Here is a 20,551-nt window from a genome sequence, read left to right as displayed (position 1 = left end):
CTTCATCAAACATTCTGGTTAGACCGGGTAATAAGCAAATAAAGAATGAAGCAAATATGGAACTGAGCTACTACTACTACTACTACTACAACAACTACGACTAGCATTTATATAGCACCTTTAACATAGTAAAATGTACCAAGGTGCTTCACACGAGCGTTATCAAATGAAATTTAACACCGAGCCACCTAAGGAGATATTAGGACAGGTGACCAAAAGCTTGGTCAAAGAGGAGGTTTTATGGAGCATCTTAAAAAGCAGGAGAGAGGTAGAGAGGCAGAAAGGTTTAGGATGGGAATTTCAGAGCTTGGGGCCCAGGCCAGAATTGGAGCAGCGCAGAGATCTCAGAGGGTTGTAGGGCTGGAGGAGGTTACAGAGCTAGGGAAGGGCGAGACCGTGGAGGGATTTGAAAACAAGGATGAGAATTTTAAAGTTGAGACGTTGCCAGACCAGGAACCAATGTAGGTCAGCGAGCACAGGGGTGGTGGGTGAACGGGACTTGATGCGAGTTAGGATACGGGCAGCAGACTTTTGGATGAGCTCAAGTTTACGGAGGGTGGAGGATGGGAGGCCAGCTCGAGAGCATTGGAAGAGGTAAAGAAGGAATGGATGAGGGTTTCAACAGCAGATGAGCTGAGGCAGGTGCGGAGACAAGCGATGTTACGGAGGTGGAAGTAGGCAGTCTTGGTGGTGGAGTGGATATGTGGTCGGAAGCTCACCTCGGTCAAATATGACGTCAAGGTTGTGAACGGTTTGGTTCAGCCTCAAACAGTAGCCAAGGAGAGGGATGGAGTCTGTGGCTAGGGAACAGAGTTTGTGGCAGGGACCAAAGACAACGGCTTCCATCTTCCCAATATTTAGTTGGAGGAAATATCTGCTCACCCAGTACTGGATGTCGGACAAGCAGCTTGACAAATCAGACAGTGGAGCAGAGAGGTGGTGGTGCAATTAAAGAAAATATATACAAGGGATTCATAGGATGCCTAACCAGAACATGAAACTTACAAATTGTTTCAAGTTTAATCTATACCCAAACATTGAAAGCAATACTTATGCTAGCCATGGCTGACTGCAAACACCATGGCCCAAAGTGCATTACATTCCTGAAAAGGGGTTTATCAATTGTGAGCTCATTCTTCATTACAGTATTTGTTTTTTTATTTTGAAATTATACCAAAATTTACCATTTTTGAGCACAGATTATCTGTGAAATAAAGTCCATCCAAATCTCCATTGTTAGTAAATAAAAACACAGATGAAATTAACAGGAAAAACAAACAATATCTGCAACCTGTAAATAGTAATCTTAACAGCTACTGGAGTTTGGTCAGCCTTACTACTGAATTCCAGTGGGCATTCTCAACTGTCCCCTTTTATTGCAATCAAATCAGAGGTAGGGACAACATGAGAAATAAGCTCATTTGATAAATCAATTATCAACATGATTAACTTTTCACTTTTAAGAGATGTTTAATTCTCATTTTTCAATAAAATACAAACATTAAATTGATTCTGGAGTTAATTACATCCGCATGCACATACACTGGAAGGACATCTGGTAAAAAAAACAAGAGCAATAGTAAACAGACACACACACACAAACACTTGTACTCCACTGTGCCAAATGTTATCCCAAATTTTTAAAAAGGAACATTTATGAGTGGGAAGTTTTTTTTTGTAATGCTACAGCCTCCACCCCTCCAGAATGCAGCAATAGGTTGTCATTTTGGATTACACGTTCAGCAGTGTAGCACTTTTTAAAGCTAATGTCTACTGCAACAGATAACCCTCTTTGTTGTTCCTAATCGTCTATCTGAATCCATTCATTATAGTGAAGCTTAGTCAGAAACATTAGTCACAGTGTTCAGAATTCTATTCTTATTTGATTAAAGGCAGCACAATTTCATAATTTAAGAATTATCCTTTTCAAAAAAAAAGTCACACAGCTGGATTCACAATCCCCTAGCTCTAATTAGTCATAACATTTGCCAAATTTGAAGTTGATCAGCCAACCATTACATACAACAATCCTTTGGCAATTTCCCCCCTCCAAATTGATTGGCACCTCCACCACCCTAAACATTCACTCCCTCCCTGTATACCATCCACAGGATGCAATGCAGCAACTCGCCAAGGCTTCTTCGACAGCACCTCCCAAACCCGTGACCTCTACCACCTAGAAGGACAAGGGCAACAGGCACATGGGAACACCACCACCTGCACGTTCCCCTCAAGCTCACACACCATCCCGACTTGGAAATATATTGCCGTTCCTTCATCATCGCTGGGTCAAAATCCTGGAACTCCCTTCCTAACAGCACTGTGGGAGAACCTTCCCCACACGGACTGCAGCGGTTCAAGAAGGCAGCTTACCACCACCTTCTCAAGGGCAATTAGGGATGGGCAATAAATGCTGGCCTTGCCAACAACGCCCACATCCCATGAACGAATAAAAAAAAAATTTCCCCACATAACTTACATGAGCAAGTGGGAAATTGCAGATTGGGTGTACTTATTCTGGAGAGGCAGCCAGCAATAAATTCCACTTCTTTCAGAAGGTTTGCTTGTCAAAGTTAGACAGACAAGACTGCCAGTTATTCCAAAACCATCGTGTTATAAACTATTTTTGTTATTTTAAAGATTAACTTATTAATTTACTATATTAAATATCTTTTAGTTTCTCTATTTTAGAATTCATTATATTACATATCTGCTAAAAACTGCAACACATTTGCAGGACAAGTACATGTACATACATACATACATACATATAGTTATGTTACAGTGCTCACAGTCAGCATTTCTGCTAATCAGTTGATGTAAGCAGTATTTTTACTGCATTGCTAACTGTGCATTGGTAACAATAAGAAATTTATAGGCATAAAATACACAGCAAGAACATTCAGATTTAGCTAAAATCTGGTGAGGTATTTCAGTTAGCGGGGCAACACATTAATTCTTTACTCATAAATGGTTCCAAACATTCCATTTCCAAAAAGAACCCTGTGTTTGACCATGACAAGACACTTACAAAAAATACAGTTGAAACCTAGCAAGGAGATGGCTGAAGAGACAAATAAAGTGTTCACTGGCAGTGCTATAACATAAATCATCTCTCCTTTTCCCAAAGCAGTGTAACAAACATTGAAAATTTACTAGATGGACTTTAAAGTAATTTTCCAGGATAAGGCCTATCATGTTTATGATAAAAAGAATATCAATTTTAGAAAGCAGCATTTTACATTCTCCATAAATATGAAAGGTGTTGTAGGGGCTTTCCTAGAATATATATTCCTTTAATAAAGCCAAACCAGTTGCAAAACTAGTCTCCAATCCACAAGGTCCTCCATTATTAATGTCAAAAGAAGCCACCTGCTGATGCACATCACAAATAAATGCTACATTCCAACACAACCTGTTCACAACTGCCGCATACCACACACAACAGCAAATTACACTATGCAGTATATGGAGATCAGCCACTCCCATTGCATTCTGGCCCAGCCTGATAACAAAACAGCTGCTTGCTAGAAAGTTCTACCCAGCATGATTACACTACAAAGTACTCCAACGAAAAGGCCAGGATACACCAACAATTTCCATAAAATACAATTACTGCTCCCAATCTCATTAACAGAAGGTCACATTAATTTATTATGGTATGAATCAGATAACCAGCATATAGGTCATTAGTACAATATTGTAATTAACAATATTCCAAGCTTAAATCTTCCAAATGAAAAGAAGTCTTCATTACTGTTATATTAAGATTGTTAACACAGTGAGAAAAAAGACAAAACCATACAATCGCATTTTATATGATCTAACTTAAATCACTCAAATGACAAGTATGACACAGCAAAATTCAACACAGTACTGGAATTGTATAGAAAAGATTCGGCACGGTACAATCAGTAGTTGCAATATAGCCAAATTCCATTAATTTGAATTTCTCAAGAAAGTTAAAATGTGTTGAAGACATTATCTAAACTCATTAAAGTAAAGCAGTCAACTGTTTATTTTATATCATGCTATGGAATAAAAAAACACATACCATTGCAAAGGTCAATAAGTTACAACTCAACATCACTGCTCAGCAGTATCACTTTCACAATTAAGATGGACACCATTCTCTTAAGCCACTATAATCCTGTTACTGGTAGGTTCCTGCCATTTTCAATAAGATGCAAACATTGGCCAGAATACTATTTCCATGAAATTCCATTATTTAAAATGATTAAAAACACTTGCAGCAGGATCTTTTAAAAGCAAGGGGGAACCCCAAGTCCTCATATTTTAGTACCGATTAAGTTCACATGAGTGTCCCAAGTGTACTTAAAAATATATTTGGGGGAAAAGAAATTCAACAGGGCGGGGAAAAGGAGGGAAAATGGAACTGAGTGTTGGGAAGATACAGGCACAATTTTCCTCTCCCAATACGCTCAGTTTCTTTTCGAACCACATCAAACAGGGGTAAGCTGAGCAGAGGTTGCAACAGCTTCCCACAGATGAGAGAAAAATCAGAAAAGGCAGTCCAGCCTGGATCATAATTCAAGCTTCCTAGTGTATGGCCAGTTTACTGGAACTTTGGAAAGGTCTGGGAAACATAAGAAATAGCAGCAGGAGTAGGCCACATGGCCCCTCGAGCGTACTCCGCCATTCAATCAAATCATGGCTGATCTTTGACCTCAACTCCACTTTCCTGCCCGACCCCCATATCCCTTGATTCCCCTAGAGTCCAGAAATCTGTCTATCTCAGCCTTGAATATATTCAACGACTTAGCATCCACAACCCTCTGGGGTAGAGAATTCCGAAGATTCACTACCCTGCGTGAAGGAATTCCTCCTCATCAAAATCATCATCATCATCATCATCTCAGTCTTAAATGGCTGACCCCTTATCCTGAGACTATGCACCCTAGTTCTAGACTCTCCAGCCATGGGAAACAACCTCTCAGCATCTACCCTGTCAAGCCCCCTCACAGTCTTATATATTTCAATTAGATCACCTCTCATTCTTCTAAACTCCAGAGAGTATAGGCCCATCCTACTCAACCTCACCTCAGAGCAACCCCAATAGGAGCAGCACCTTTACCTGCCGTTTTTGTAGCAAAGACAAGTCTACATGGACTGCAGGGCAGTGATAACTTATTTTTGAAAAATTAACAATAAAAATGTGAATTTAAAAAGAACTGTTTGAATATGAAGACTGATAATGAAAATTGGCCCGACAGACTAAAACTAATCAACTTAGCAACAAACCAAGTGGGCGTGGGACTGCCCCAGTGGACTGATGAATATATCCCAACACTGACATTTCAACTAAATTGCTCTCACATATGAAGAAAGCATTTTGTGCAAGTTTTTTTTCCACAAAACTCACTTCAGTATGAAAGATTAACCCTACACGTTATAAACAGGTGGGGTCCCTAGTTATTTAGCATGGCACAAGATAACATTTAGTTCCTGATGTTGTCAATCCATGTCAACTACCACTGGCCTGCCTTTGTCCTATATCCTTGAATGGAATCCAGACAGCAGAATCAGAAGAATGTTTTCAGGATAATCAATTCTCGATTTCTCTTCTCTCCCCTCCATCCTTTCCTGAGATTGGCAATCTCAGCATGGACCAAGGATTGAATACAGCCTTATTTCATTAGCAATACATCTAGCAACTAACATTTTTTTTTGTTTTAAAACCTAAAACAATCAGTAACCAATAACTGCCATAATTAGACTGTAGCTGCAATTTAGCTGTAGAACTTAGTGAATATGCTATGCTTCCATACAAGTGTTATTTAATTCATTCTCAAATGGAACTTCGATAATTTTATCCACACAAATTGAAACAAATTGTAACTCACACTAAAGGGTAAGCTTTTTGAATATCATTAAGGCCTTTTGTAAGGTTGGACTTTGTTACCATGTAAGAAATCTGACACATTGCAGTTATATGGGAACTTAACTTTTATAAAAATACACTAGTCAGCTGCCAATGCTCTGGGGTGACTAAATTCCAGTGGAGAATTTACCTGCCATAAATAGTAACTAGTTAAGGAAAGGCATTCAGAAGAACAGTTCTAAGAGCGAATAGGGACCAATGTGCAGCTCCAAATCACTGATGATTAGATCAGTTATGTCAGTCACATCTCAAGGAAACTGGTGATTGTAAAGCATGCTACCATGCATCACACAGTATATTGCACTCCCAGTCACATTCCTGTTACAACATATAGTACACACCAATGCATAAATGCAGGCAGCTACACTGCGCACATTTCACACATACACAATACCTGCAGTTTGGTTTTGCGGAATGACGACATGTTGGATGGTGCTGTTTGATAAATACAATATATACTAAATAATGGCAGAGCAATTCAAACTAAACCTTATATAAAAAACAGCCATTGCACCAATAAAAAAGTTATTTTTACTATTGTCTGAATTTTGCATTGCCATACTTTATAGCATTAGTCTCTCTGAACTGCACCATTAAAATACAAAAAGGATGATTTTTTTTTATTGCTGCCCTCTTCAAATTTCACAATATTGTCACTTGTGTTTAAAGTATCTGTACTTGAAAGGAAAAAATTTGCAGGGCTACGGAGATAAGGTGAAGGAGTGGGACTAGCTGGACTGCTTTTGCATAGAGCCGGCATGGACTCAATGGGCCGAATGGCCTCCTTCCATGTTGTAACCCTTCCATGATTCTATGAAATAGCTGTATCTAGTTTCACACTCATCTATGTTTGGATTAGGAATATAGATTTGCTCAGTTCTGATTTTTTCCCCCCCCCATGAGATCTGTCAAGTAAAACCCACATTTGTAGTAGAAGTATTTTCTTTAAAAAAATTCTTCAGTTGATTTGGTATTAAAAAGTGCATTTATGTGCTTTTAAACTGAAAAAAATACAGGTTGTTCAAATAATTTCCTACCAACAGAGCTATAATAAAAAGTAACCCCACCTTGACCTTGTTTTGTGCACTGCACAATTTTTCAGTGGCGCAGCATACCAAACACATTTACTGCAAAGTTCGCTTCTAGCTTCCAATTAATTAATACGTTGCATATTTTTTCTACAGTCCTCATCAAATCTTACAGCGCTGTCATTCTAGACTACAAATATATTCTTACTTTAAGGATTCAACACGACAATTAGAATCCCTCTAAAATAAGATTTTTTCTTCAAACTTTGTCCCGCATCATATTGGTATATTATTTAAAATAGGAGTTACGAGTTAAAAAGGTGCTAAATTCTGAAACAGAAGACTTTCATTCTAAAAAAGAAAGCTAAGTAATTAATAGTCTGTACACTATTCAATTTTCAGATTAGCTTTTATGTTTAAACATCACACATTTAACAAAACATCTACAGTACCATGATGCAGTTTTAGTTTGCTTTTTGTAATCGTCTAGTGACATTCTTACCCCATTACCATTTGGACCTTTTTCCATTATGCAATTTGTAACTGTCACCCTGACCATAAAATATTCCCCTCCCTACATATTTGAGATAACATAAATTTAGATTACGCACAGGCAGCACCGACACCACTCAGAAAGCCATTTACTTTATTTGAAAAGAAGACGAGCATGCAGATTTTTTTAAAAAATGTGCTCCATGTTTATTAATTAAACCAAAGCAAATTCTTTTGAAGGTTTCCTGGTTGATGACTGAATTTTTTTTTAAAAACATACTACTGAACAGAACAGTTTGAACTCCTATTTTCCTTTTACATTGTTATCTTCAACACCCCCTCAATTCTAATCAGAATGGTCCATCCATCTATGATCCTTACAGAATGAGCCAATGTTTCACATTAGGTTACATATTAGTGGTTCATGGACTCGTATGGTTGCAGTACAACAAATATTCATAACTGACCACTGCAAATCTCCAACAAGATAAGTTATAAAGAGTTACCACTACAAATAGGGCTGGACATACAAACTGATGACATTCACCTGATCAACAAAAATCCAGGAGAACTGTTGGCAATAATTTAAAGCACAATTTTTAAAAAAATATTGGCTTACCGTAAGGGTAACCTTAACTGAATAGAAATGCATTCAGATTAATCACGGAAGAAAGACCATGAGAACAATAAACACTTCTTTTGTTCGTCAAACTCAAGTTAACTTCAGCTGGATATTTTATTTAGCAACAAAAATGTAAAAACAGATCAACAATGACAGAACAAAAAAAATTCAACCATTTAATACAATTGTTGAACGTTATTTGTACAGTAATTCATAATCCACAGCCCCACCCAGCCTTTTGCTCTCAATTTTTGAGACGGTCAGTAAAGCTGCTTTCCTTCTTTAATGATTTCCACTTAGATTTGGATCTGCTAACAGGGCAAATTTCAGGGGGGGGGGGGTGCGGGGGAGGAAGGGGGTGAAGTTTGTAAAGAAATCCAATCACAATAAGAAAAATTAAGAACCATCGTGTTCTGCAACTGTTGCTAGAATTGCCCTAATATCTGTTACTATGAAATAATAATGAACCTGTCTTCAAATCGCCTAGTGTCAATTACCATGGAATAATAATTTACCACGTTTTGAGGTCTGGTTTTCTGCATTTTGGTATTCTTTCAATTAAATAATTTTGGATATCCCCCCCTAAAAAAATTAATTCATACAGTCTACAAATGCTAATATTTTCAATACCTTTGAGCTGGCTTTTTTTGCCCCCCCCCCCCCAGGTAATTCTCTGAGTTTCTCTATTTGTTCCTGTCAAGTTCTGTATTCCCCCATTCACTCATCCTGCCCCTAATTTCTCAACCTATTTGTGAGGATATTTTTGTATTTATTTTTTTCCCCCGGGGGGAAAAATTCAACGTTGAATTATAAAGACTAATGCTCTCCCCAAGCCAACCTCTGGGCTGATTCCTCTCCAAAATGAAATATATTATATATTTTTTCTCTCTCTAGTTCATATTTTCTGACCTTGCTGCGGTCACAGCCGCAGGAAACCCTCCCCCGCAGCCATTTTAAGGCTCATTGTGGTTGAAAACACCAAAATAAACCAGAGAAAAGCCATATCTGACAGATATTTTTTAAATGTGTGTTTATGAGTGTCTGTAGGTATACTTATTAAAATTAAAAATTTGCAATGTAAGGAAATAATAACATTTTACCTTCTTTTGATAGTTAAAAAAAAACTTTTCAAAAAAGATTAGATATACAGTATAATAATTAAAGATCAAATGCATACATTAAAATTCCTCCGCTCTCCTCAGACGGGCGTCAACGCCCGAAAAAAAAAAGCAACCTTGTAACTGAAACCCTTTTACCATACTCGTCAAAGGATTATCTATCTATCTATATATATATATCAAAAATTAAAAGATTTTCCTCACAGTTTCTTCAATATGATTTTTTTAAACAAAAAAAATGAAATTAAAACTGAGGTAAAAAAAAATGCACCGGTTGGTTTGAATGAAAAACAATGGATTATTTACTGATTTAACTCGTCGAGCTGTTCAATATATTTCCAGATAATATATATAACGTACCAAGGGTTGTTGGAAGCTCGGTGATCGCTGCAGACTCTCGCGCTCTGGGCTCGCTCCGGCCTTTTTTACCGACCGCGGCGATGATGTCACCGTTCTGCGGCAAGGAAACGAATGGGCCCGAGCAGCTTCGGCAAGTTCCGTCGCTCGGGCGCGACACCGGCTTCGGCAAGTTCCGACGCTCGGGCGCGACACCGGCTTCGGCAAGTTCCGACGCTCGGGCGCGACACCGGCTTCGGCAAGTTCCGACGCTCGGGCGCGACACCGGCTTCGGCAAGTTCCGTCGCTCGGGCGGGCCGTCGGCTTCGGCAAGTTCCGTCGCTCGGGCGGGCCGTCGGCTTCTGCTGTGAGCAACACCCAGGGGAAAAAAATCATAAGGGCATTAAAAAAATTCTTCACTTTCTTTGAACACTCTCACTTCTTAGTTGTAAAAATATTGGAGATGGGGAAAAAGTGCTGTTTTGACCCAGGCTGGATGCTTGGAGGTAGGAGGGCTTGTGATGGAACCTCCCGGAATACTCCTTCCGGATGTTTCTGCCTTTTTTTTGGTTCTGGCCGTTTGTATATTCGGTGGCCCTGTAGGTAACACCTATCTGTCTGAACACTTTGGTTGCCTTGTCAACGGGCAGTTGAAACGACTATCTGTAATCACCAGGTATTGTTCAGTGATTTATAAATGCGAGAAATTCAAGGATTTCTTGACATTCACCTGAGGAAGGAGGAAGCCTCCTTGGACTATAACTTGGTGTTGTAAAATTGTTTACAATTGTCAACCCCAGTCCATCACCGGCATCTCCACATCAGGCCAACCAGAGTAGGCAAACCTAGTTCCCACAATGGTGTTGAGAAGGAAATTCTAGGATATTGACCTAGCAACAAGGTGTGAACGGAGATATATATCCAAGTCAGGATAATGCAAGACTCGGTGGGGAACTTGGAAGTAACGTTGGTCCCAAAAAAATTGCACCTCTTGTCAAGGTAGAGCTCAAAGGGGATGGAGTTGCTGTCGAAGCAACCTTGGTGAATTGCTGCAGTGCGTCCTGTAGATAGTACATACTACAGCCACGGGTGGTGGAGGGAGTGGATATCGAGTCCAGTGGCAACACTTCCACATTTGGTTGTGTACAGGCAAATCTTTTTCCTGCTAATACACATTGTGAACAACGGGAGAATAAGGACCAATCCTTGGAGCAACTCTATTCGTCACATCTGCCCAGGTAGAATTATAACGTGAACTCACCACCCAGAACCATTTAAATATACAATCCCAACTTAATTTTTCATTTGTTGCAACAGGTACTTTTTGAGGATAAGTTCCATTTATCACTAGTCTTTCAACTCTTTTAGATTGGCTGATGATGATGTAACATATTTAGGTCCACCCCCCCATTTCAGGAGCAGAGAGACCAGTGCTACCCACTGAGCAAAAGCAGACACAAATGATTATTAAATGATAAACTTTCTACATTTGGTAGTCGTAAAATATTTAGCGAAAACAACCATAAAGGGCACAATGTGGCAGTCAACTGTTTCATTTGGATTAAAAACTATACAATTACAAAGAAATACAGCTGAAAATATGGTATTGACTTAAAGGGAAATTGTAGCCCCCTAATGGTTACTGGTGAGTGCACTGCCCACATTGCAACAAGCCCATACAGACCAGGGAGGTCCCAGTTTTGACCACTGAAATTAGCTGAACTTGGGAGGGGTGACGGTCAGGAAATTACAATTGACTATCCGGTACATGCATAATAGGCTGAATGGCATTTATGGGGAGTCCAGAACCAGGGGTCACAGTCTCAGGATACGGGGTATGCCATTTAGAACCGAGATGAGGAGAAATTTCTTCACTCAGAGGGTGGTGAACCTGTGGAATTCTCTATCACAGAAGGTAGTGGAGGCCAAGTCATTAGATGTATTCAAGAAGGAGATAGATATATTTCTTAATGCTAAAGGGATCAAGGGATATGGGATCAAGTGCTGTATCATTCTATGATTCTATAGCTACAGTGCCCATGATTTAGGAATGGCAGGGAGGTGGGGGGTGGAAATCAGCTAAACTTCCCACTCCTGTTTGCTATTCAGCACCTCCACTGGAACACATGTACGCATGGATGTCGGATGAATGACAACAACTTGCATTTATATAGAACCTTTAACGTAGTAAAGCATCCCAAGGCGTTCCAATCCGGCCAATTACCACCCCAGTAGTCTACTCTCAATCGTCAGCAAAGTGATGGAAGGTGTCATTGACAGTGCTATCAAGTGGTACTTACTCACCAATAACCTGCTCACCGATGCTCAGTTTGGGTTCCGCCAGGACCACTCAGCTCCAGACCTCATTACAGCCTTGGTCCAAACATGGACAAAAGAGCTGAATTCCAAAGGTGAGGTGAGAGTGACTGCCCTTGACATCAAGGCAGCGTTTGACCGAGTGTGGCACCAAGGAGTCCTAGTAAAATTGAAGTCAATGGGAATCGGGGAAAACCTCTCAGGGGCCAGAGTCATACCTAGCACAAAGGAAGATAATAGTGGTTGTTGGAGGCCAATCATCTCAGCCCCAGGACATTGCTGCAGGAGTTCCTCAAGGCAGTATCCTAGGCCCAACCATCTTCAGCTGCTTCATCAATGACCTTCCCTCCATCATAAGGTCAGAAATGGGGATGTTCGCTGATGATTGCACAGTGTTCAGTTCCATTCACAACTCCTCAGATAATGAAGCAGTCCGTGCCCGCACGCAGCAAGACCGAGGCAACATCCAGGCTTGGGCTGTTAATTGGCAAGTAATATTCACGCCAGACAAGTGCCAGGCAACGACCATCTTCAACAAGAGAGACTCTAACCACCTCCCCTTGACATTCAATGGCATTACCATCGCCGAAACCCCCACCATCAACATCCTGGGGGTCACCATTGACCAGAAACTTAACTGGACCAGCCACATAAATACTGTGGCTACAAGAGCAGGTCAGAGGCTGGGTATTCTGCGGCGAGTGACTCACCAAAGCCTTTCCACCATCAAGGCACAAGTCAGGAGTGTGATGGAATACTCTCCACTTGCCTGGATGAGTGCAGCTCCAACAACACAAGAAGCTCGACACCATCCAGGACAAAATTACCCACTTGATTGGCACTTCATCCACCACACTGAACATTCACTCCCTTCACCACTGGCGCACAGTGGCTGCAGCATGTACCATCCACAGGATGCACTGCAGCACCTCCCAAACCCACAACCTTTACCACCTAGAAGGACAAGGGCAGCAGGCACATGGGAACACCACCACCTGCACATTCCCCTCCAAGTCACACACCATCCCGACTTGGAAATATATCGCCGTTCCTTCATCGTCGCTGGATCAAAATCCTGGAACTCCCTGCAGCACTGTGGGAGAACCTTCACCACATGGATTGCAGCAGTTCAAGGCGACGGCTCACCACCACCTTCTCAAGGGCAATTAGGGATGGGCAATAAATGCCAGCCTCGCCAGCGACGCCCACATCCCACGAACGAATGAAAAAAAAATCGAACTCACCCGATGCCCCCTCCCCACACACTTGAAATATCTGCAAACACTCACTGTCCAGCAGGACACAGGAATAATGGTCATTCGGACAAGATGCTGCGACATCGCTGCTTTGGGAAAGGAGGAGCGAGAAATGGGTTTTACTAAACTTCTACATCAAAATTACTTGACTTTCAATCGCTTGTTACCTTAAGTAGTTACTTCCGGCTGCCTTTAACAGTTTAAAAGCAGAATGGTAACAAGAGACAACTGATATACATTTAGAAATAAGTGATCGTTCAGTCAAATGTGTTTCCCCTTTAAGTGGAGCTGATTGAGCGCAGTGTTTGAAGAATTTGCTCCTAAACACAGTCATCCTCCCCTGTGGATTGTGCACACTGCACCAAATAGCTGCGGTGGCCACAATATCTCTGTTCAACCAACCAACCCTCTTTGGGAAATGCAGTTTGCATTTATTGCTCATTTGGCAGTAATTCAGGATTTACTCAGCACTTTTTTTTTTAAGTGCTGGTGTTGGGATAGAGCGACTGTTACTGGGAGGATCAACTTCTCTTTGTGCAGTTCTGGTAGAAACCTGGACATTTCTGAGAGGCAAAGAAATATGAAATTGTGATTTGTACTTTAGCTTTTCTGTCCCCCCCCCCCACAAAGTCAGTTTCCTGTTTATCACTCGTTACATGACTGCTTTCAAGAATGAGCATCAGTTATTGCAATCCACGCCCACTTCCTTTTCATGCTCCCAGCGGCCGTCAGTCTGCATTTCTCAATCACTTTCCCCCAGCTTATCTTTTCACAACTACTCTAGGATATTAAACAACCATGTACAAACCAGTTTCTGCTGTAAGATTGTGCATCTTCAATCAAAATAGTGTAAAATTAGCACAGCACAGCTTGCAATGTGTTCAGAATAGTCAAACTGGAGCTATGCTGTTTTTTTTAAATGAAAATATGCTGCGATCTTTTTCTTCTCTCTTTAGCTTCCACGTGTCCTTTATTAATCCTCAGCTGAAAAAAGCAGGTTAAGTAACTTACTCTTACCTCTCTGCTGAGATAGACGTTAGATGCACTGACTCCCCTTGAGATTGGGAATTTACTGAGTAAGGGCAGCAAATCCACACCTGTATCATTACATGGCACATCAATTCAGAATGCTGCGTCACTACCTGGATTTGTTTCAGCAGACTCGTATGTGAACCTGCTGGCTTGCTCTGTTCAGGCGAGTCACTTGCTGTCAGGCTATAAAAATTCAGCGATGTAGAAGTACATCAAATTTTACAGCTCAGAAACAGGCCATTCGGCCCAACAACAGCTTGCATTTATATAGCACCTTTAACGTAGTAAAATGTTCCAAGGTGCTTCACAGGTACATTATCAAACAAAATTTGACACCGAACCACATATGGAGATACTAGGACAGGTGACCAAAAGCTTAGTAAAAGAGGTAGGTTTTAAGGAGCGTCTTATAGGAGGAGAGCGGTAGAGAGACGGAGAGAGTTCGGGAGGGAATTCCAGAGCTTAGGGTCTAGACAGTTGATAGCACGGCTACCAGGGTCCATGGCAGTGTTTATGCTCCACAGAGCCTCCTCCCACTCTACTTCATCTCACCCTATCCTTCTGTTCCTTTCTCCCTCATATGCTTATCTAGCTTCCCCTTAAATGCATCTGTTATTCAGCCACTCCATGTGGTAGCGAGTTCCACATTTTCACCACTGAGTAAAGAAGTAGCTACCTACATTGCAAAGTTAAAAGGGTCAGCACTTTTTTATATGATGTACTATATCATTCATGCATTCAGACACCATGATGACACACAATTATCCTCTTCAAAGAAAACCTGAAGCATCTTGAAAATAAACCATGGTTCAGGATCTGGAAAACTCTCAGTGATCTCAATCAGTGAATAATTTCAGTTTTGAGCACAAATGTGACTTGCCACGGAACAGAGAAAGAGAAGTCCACCCCTTCAATAATTCCTGATCTTAGCTCTGCTGTTGCCAGGAGGTAGCGATCGAAACGGTCCCAAAGAAACAGGGGAGTAAAGAACAGAAAGCAATCACCCCAAGGCGAATCTAGGATAGAAATCAGGAGGAAAGTCTGATCATAGAATCATTTAGCGTAGGAGGCCAATTGTGTTTGTGCCGGCTTTTTGAAAGAGCTATCCAATTGGTCCCCACTCTTTCCCCGTAGTCCTGCAAATTTTCCCTTTATAAATATTTATCCAATTCCCTTTTGAAAATTATTATTGAATCTGCTTCCTCTGCCCTTTCAGGCAATGAATTCCAGGTCAACACTTGGAATAGTCTTTGAGGAGGGCAGTAGTTTTCAAACTTTTCTGGGTGGGGTCACCCTGCCCTATCTTCCAAAAGACTGTCAGCCACCCAAAGGAAAAGTGTGATAATTGCACAAAGCATATTTTTTATTAGTGTCCAGCAACAGAAATAACATGCAAGTAGGTAAACTAATACAGAAAAATCTAGAAGCGGGATGACCTTGCAGACCCATTTGAAAACCTAAGGAATAATGGAGGCAAAAACCTTTGATGCATTCAAGATCCAGTTAGGTGGTGTGATGAGGGAGGAACGAGCCAAATGGCCTCCCTCATCGGTATTTACCTTGTGACCATCTTACTGCACTTCAGAGCAGATTGTTCACATGCTTGATCATAAGCGGTGCATGGCCATGGGACAGCAGAAGAGAAAATTACAGGAATCTAGGCTCATAGGGTTTTACAGCATAGAAAACGACCATTCGGCCCACTGTGTCTGTGCTGGCCTTCTGAGCCATCGATTTAATTTCATTCCACTGTTCTTTCCTCATACCTTATTAAATTCTCCAAGTCTTTGTCCACTTCCCTTTTAAAAGCTAATTATAGATTCTGCTTCTACCACCATCGCTGGTAGGGGATTTCATGTTCAAACAACCCCTTGATTCAAAAAAAAATTCTCCCAACTTCTCCCTTCGTTCTTTTGATGATCTTAAATTTGTGCCCTCTAGTTACAGACTCACCAGTGTAAATGGTTTCTCCCAATTATCTTATCAAAACCCCTCAGTTTTGAACAACTCAGTCAGATCTCCTTTCTTGCTCTAATGAAAAGAATCCCAGTTTCCCTGGTCTCTCATCGTAACTGAAGCCTCTCATCCTTGGTATCAATTTAGTGAATCTCTTTGTAACCCTATCCAGTCTTGACATTCTTTCTAAAAGTAGGGTGCTCAAAACTGGACACACTATTCTAACTGTAGCTTAACTAATGATTTTGGTTTCAGCATTACCTCTTTCCTTTTGCATTCTTTTCCTTTTTTTTTTAAAAACAAAAACTAAGATCCCACTTTCTTTTTTTAATTAAAAAAGTTGTGTCAACTTGCACTCCTAATTTAACAATGTGAACCCTCAAATCTTTCCACTCTGTTTAAAGTTTGACCATTTAGCATATATTTCCTTTCCTTATTCTTGCTTTTTAAAAAAGAATGCTGACATTTATCCACATTAAATTCATCTGACGTGTATCTGCCCAATCTATTAACTTGTCTAAGCCCCCGTGAAATTGCTAACAGTCCTCCTCGGTTAAGGTTTACCTGAAAACGGTGGTGGAAGCAGAATCGATAGAATCATAGAAAGTTATGGCATAGAAGGAGCCCATTTGGTCCATTGTGTCCGTGCTGGCCGAAAAAGAGCTAGCCAGCTTAATCCCACATTCCAGCACTTGGTCCGTAGCCCTGTAGGTTACGGTACTTCAATTGCACATCCAAGTACGTTTTAAATGAGTTGAGGGTTTCTGCCTCTACCACCCTCTCAGGCAGTGAGTTCCAGACCTCCCATCACCCTCTGGGTGAAAAAAATTCTCTTCAGCTCCTGTCTAATCCTTCTACCAATTACTTTAAATCTATGCCCCCTGGTCACTGACCCCTCTGCAAAGGGAAATAGGTCCTCCCTATCCATTCTATCTAATCCAGTCATAATTTTATAAACCTCAGTTAAATCTCTCCTCAGCCTCCTTTGTTCCAAAGAAAACAACCCCAGCCTATCCAATCTTTTCTCATAGCTAAAATTCTCCAGCCCTGGCAACATCCTCATAAATCTCCTCTGTACCCTCTCTAGTGCAATCACATCTTTCCTGTAACGTGGTGACCAGAACTGTACGCAGTACTCAAGCTGTGGCCTAACCAATGTTTTATACAGTTCTAGCATAACCTCCCTGCTCTTATATTCTATGCCTTGGCTAATAAAGGAAAGTATCCCGTATGCCTTCTTAACCACCTTACCGACCTGCCTGCCACCTTCAGGGATCTGTAGACATGCACTCCAAGGTCCCTTTGTTCCTCTACACCTCTCAGTATCCTCCCATTTATTGTGTACTCCCTTGCCTTGTTTGCCCTCCCCACAGGCATCACCTCATACTTTTCTGGATTGAATTCCATTTACCACTTTTCTGCCCACCTGACCAGTCCATTGATATCTTCCTGCAGTCTACAGCTTTCTTCTGTACTATCAACCACACGGCCAATTTTTGTATCATCTGCAAACTTCTTGATCAAGCCCCCCACATTCAAGTCCAAATCATTAATATATATCACAAAAACCAAGCGACCTAGTACTGAGCCTTGCGGGACCCCACTGGAAACAGCCTTCCAGTCGAAAAACACGAGTCAACCTTTACCCTTTGCTTCCTGCCAATTTTGGATCCAACCAGCTACTGTCCCTTGGGTCCCATGGGCTTTTACTTTTTTGATCAGTCTGCCATATGGGACCTTGTCAAAAGCCTTGCTAAAATCCATGTAGACTACATCAAACGCCTTACCCTCATTGATCCTTCTTGTTACCTGCTCAAAAAATTCAATTTAGTCAGACACGACCTACCCGTAACAAATCCATGCTGATTGTCCTTGATTAACCTGTGCCTTTCTAAATGACAATTTATGCTGTCCCTCAGAATTGAACAGCAACTTTTAAAAGGAAATTGGACATATACTTGAAAAGGAGAAATTTGCGGGACTATGGGGAAAGAGCAGGTGGAGTGGGACTAATTGGATAACTCCTTCAAAGGGCTGGCACAGGCATGATGGCCGAATGGCCTCCTTCTGTGCTGTAAGATTCTATGCTCATTTCTGTGGCATGTGCAAATTTTGACATTGAGCCACTTAGAGTCCAGATCCAAAAATTTAAAGAGCACGCAAAATACTCAAGACTCACCTTTAGCAGAGGTAACTGCCAATACTGAATCTCTGTTGTCCCAGTCACTTCAATCTCAAACTATAGTAGACTTGTTCCTCTGTTGCAAAATACTGCTTCCATTTTGATAATTTCATTTAATTGAGATTAGCAATTTGCTGAGCCGAGAATAGTTTCAGCTATTAATAATTACATGAAAGTGATTCTATTAAAGCTGCAGTCCCTTGCTACCATCAGAATTATCGGCTCATAAGTCATGTCAAGTTGACAAAAGCTTGATGAGGAATTGCCAGCATGCATTAGTCTATCAACGTGAAGTACATTAATGCTTCAACTACCATGTAATTGTGCCCCCCAAACAGGGAACTGAAGAAACAGGGATTAGAAGAGAAATGATTCCTAATGTCATCCATTGTGAAACTATTCAGGTTTTTACCAAAGTATATAGCTGTCAGCCGTGGCTCAGTGGTACCACTCTTAGCTCTGAGCCAGAAGGTCGTGGGTTCAAGTCCCACTCCAGAGACTTGAGCACATAATCTAGGCTGACACTCCAGTGCAGTACTGAGGCAGTGCTGCACCGTCGGGGGTGCCACCTAAACCGAGGCCCCATCTGCGCTCAAAGGTGGACATAAAAGATCGCATGGCACTATTTCGAAGAAGAGCAGGGGAGTTCTCCCCGGAGTCCTGGCTGATAACCATCACTTAAAAAAAATTATCTGGTCATTATCTCATTGCTGTTTGTGGGACCTTGCTGTACGTAAATTGTCTGCCGCATTTCCTACATTACAACAGTGACTACGCTGTGGCTGCAGTGTGTACCATTCACAGGATGTACAGCAGCAACTCGCCAAGGCTTCTTCGACAGCACCTCCCAAACCCGCGACCTCTACCACCGAGAAGGACAAGAGCAGCAGGCACATGGGAACATCACCACCTGCACGTTCCCCTCCAAGTCACACACCATCCCCACTTGGAAATATATCGCCGTTCCTTCATCGTCGCTGGGTCAATATCCTGGAACTCCCTTCCTAACAGCACTGTGGGAGAACCTTCACCACACGGACTGCAGCGGTTCAAGGTGGCAGCTCACCACCGCCTTAAGAGCAATTAGGGATTGGCAATAAATGCCGGCCTCGCCAGTGACGCCCACATCCCATGAACGAATAAAACAAAACTTCAAAAAAGTACTTCAGTGGCTGTGAAGCACTTCGGGATGTTCTGAGGTTGTGAAAGGCGCTATATAAATGCAAGTCTTTATTTCAAGAATACACTTTTTTTTGTACTAATGCTAGTCATTTCTCCATTTACTCAAAACCTAGGATTGTTTTCTTCATTTACAAATCCCTTTTGTTTTATTGTGTCAATTTTTGGGAGGGGGAGCAGGGTAATGGGGCTCCTGCCACCCTGGCTCAGACCAGCTAACCCAAAGATTGGGGAATTGAACTTGGAAATGTCTTGTCCTCTACAGCTTGGCTACACACTGCCTTTACCAATTGAGCAATGGGTCTACGTTGTAATCAAAATATACCAGGAATTCTGCAAAGGAATATTATTAACTTGTGAATTCTTGATAAGCAAATAACTTGCTTGTTACAAAATGCTAATCTTTCATTCACAGCTTGGTTTGTTCCAGATCTTTTACAGAAGAAATAACCAGTCAGTTCTGTGATACAAATGAAAACAGAGTACATACAATGTACGTAGCACCAGGCTACTTTGCATATGTTTTATTCTGCTTAAATTAACAGATTTTAAACATCTTGGAACCAGATATGGTAAAGAAATCTTTTAATGGAGTTTAGTAATTAAAATGCTGTTTAAATGAGGCGGAGGAAGGGGGGGGGGGTCATATAAATTTCCACGTGCAGTTAATGGAGTCACTCACCACACACTGACGCATGTACTTTACAGCAGCGGTCTCTAAACAGTGATTAGCAGGAGACCCAGGAAAGCTGAGGTCAATTGCAGTGTCCCACTCCTGACCCAGTCTAGGATCTCCCCAGGTCTGTGCAGCTCCGGGGGTGGGAGGGGAGGAGAGAAAGAGAGAAGAGAGGAGCTGAATCTTGTTTACTGAAAGGCAGAATTCCATTACCTGCCACCACAGAATTAATTCACGGTGCACTGAAATAGTCGAGAAAAGACGTACACACTCAAACAGTTTCTTAAAGGTTATATAACCCCATCACATCTAGAAGAGTTTACATAAAACACTTAAGTTTCCTTTAGCAGAAATGAAGCATTCAACACAACTACCTTCACAGTGAAATCTGATAAGTGACATTAAAGCACTGCAAATGGAATTCTTTTCACGGTCAAGTGAGACGACATATTGCCG

General features: G+C 41.3%; 1 protein-coding gene across 1 annotated transcript in view; it reads right to left on the bottom strand.

The window, feature by feature from the left end:
* The window catches only part of sptan1 (spectrin alpha, non-erythrocytic 1), a 94,826-nt gene extending 85,203 nt beyond the window's left edge, over nt 1-9,623 (bottom strand). The window contains exon 1 of the mRNA XM_067969948.1: nt 9,523-9,623. The gene's annotated coding sequence lies outside the window, so the exon portion shown is untranslated. The remainder of the gene's footprint in view (nt 1-9,522) is intronic.
* Nucleotides 9,624-20,551: the final 10,928 nt, after the last annotated feature.

This window comes from Heptranchias perlo, chromosome 31 (assembly GCF_035084215.1).
Source record: "Heptranchias perlo isolate sHepPer1 chromosome 31, sHepPer1.hap1, whole genome shotgun sequence".
NCBI lineage: Eukaryota > Metazoa > Chordata > Chondrichthyes > Hexanchiformes > Hexanchidae > Heptranchias > Heptranchias perlo.
Note: the sequence above shows the minus strand (reverse complement) of the source record. Positions and strands in the feature narration are given on the sequence as shown.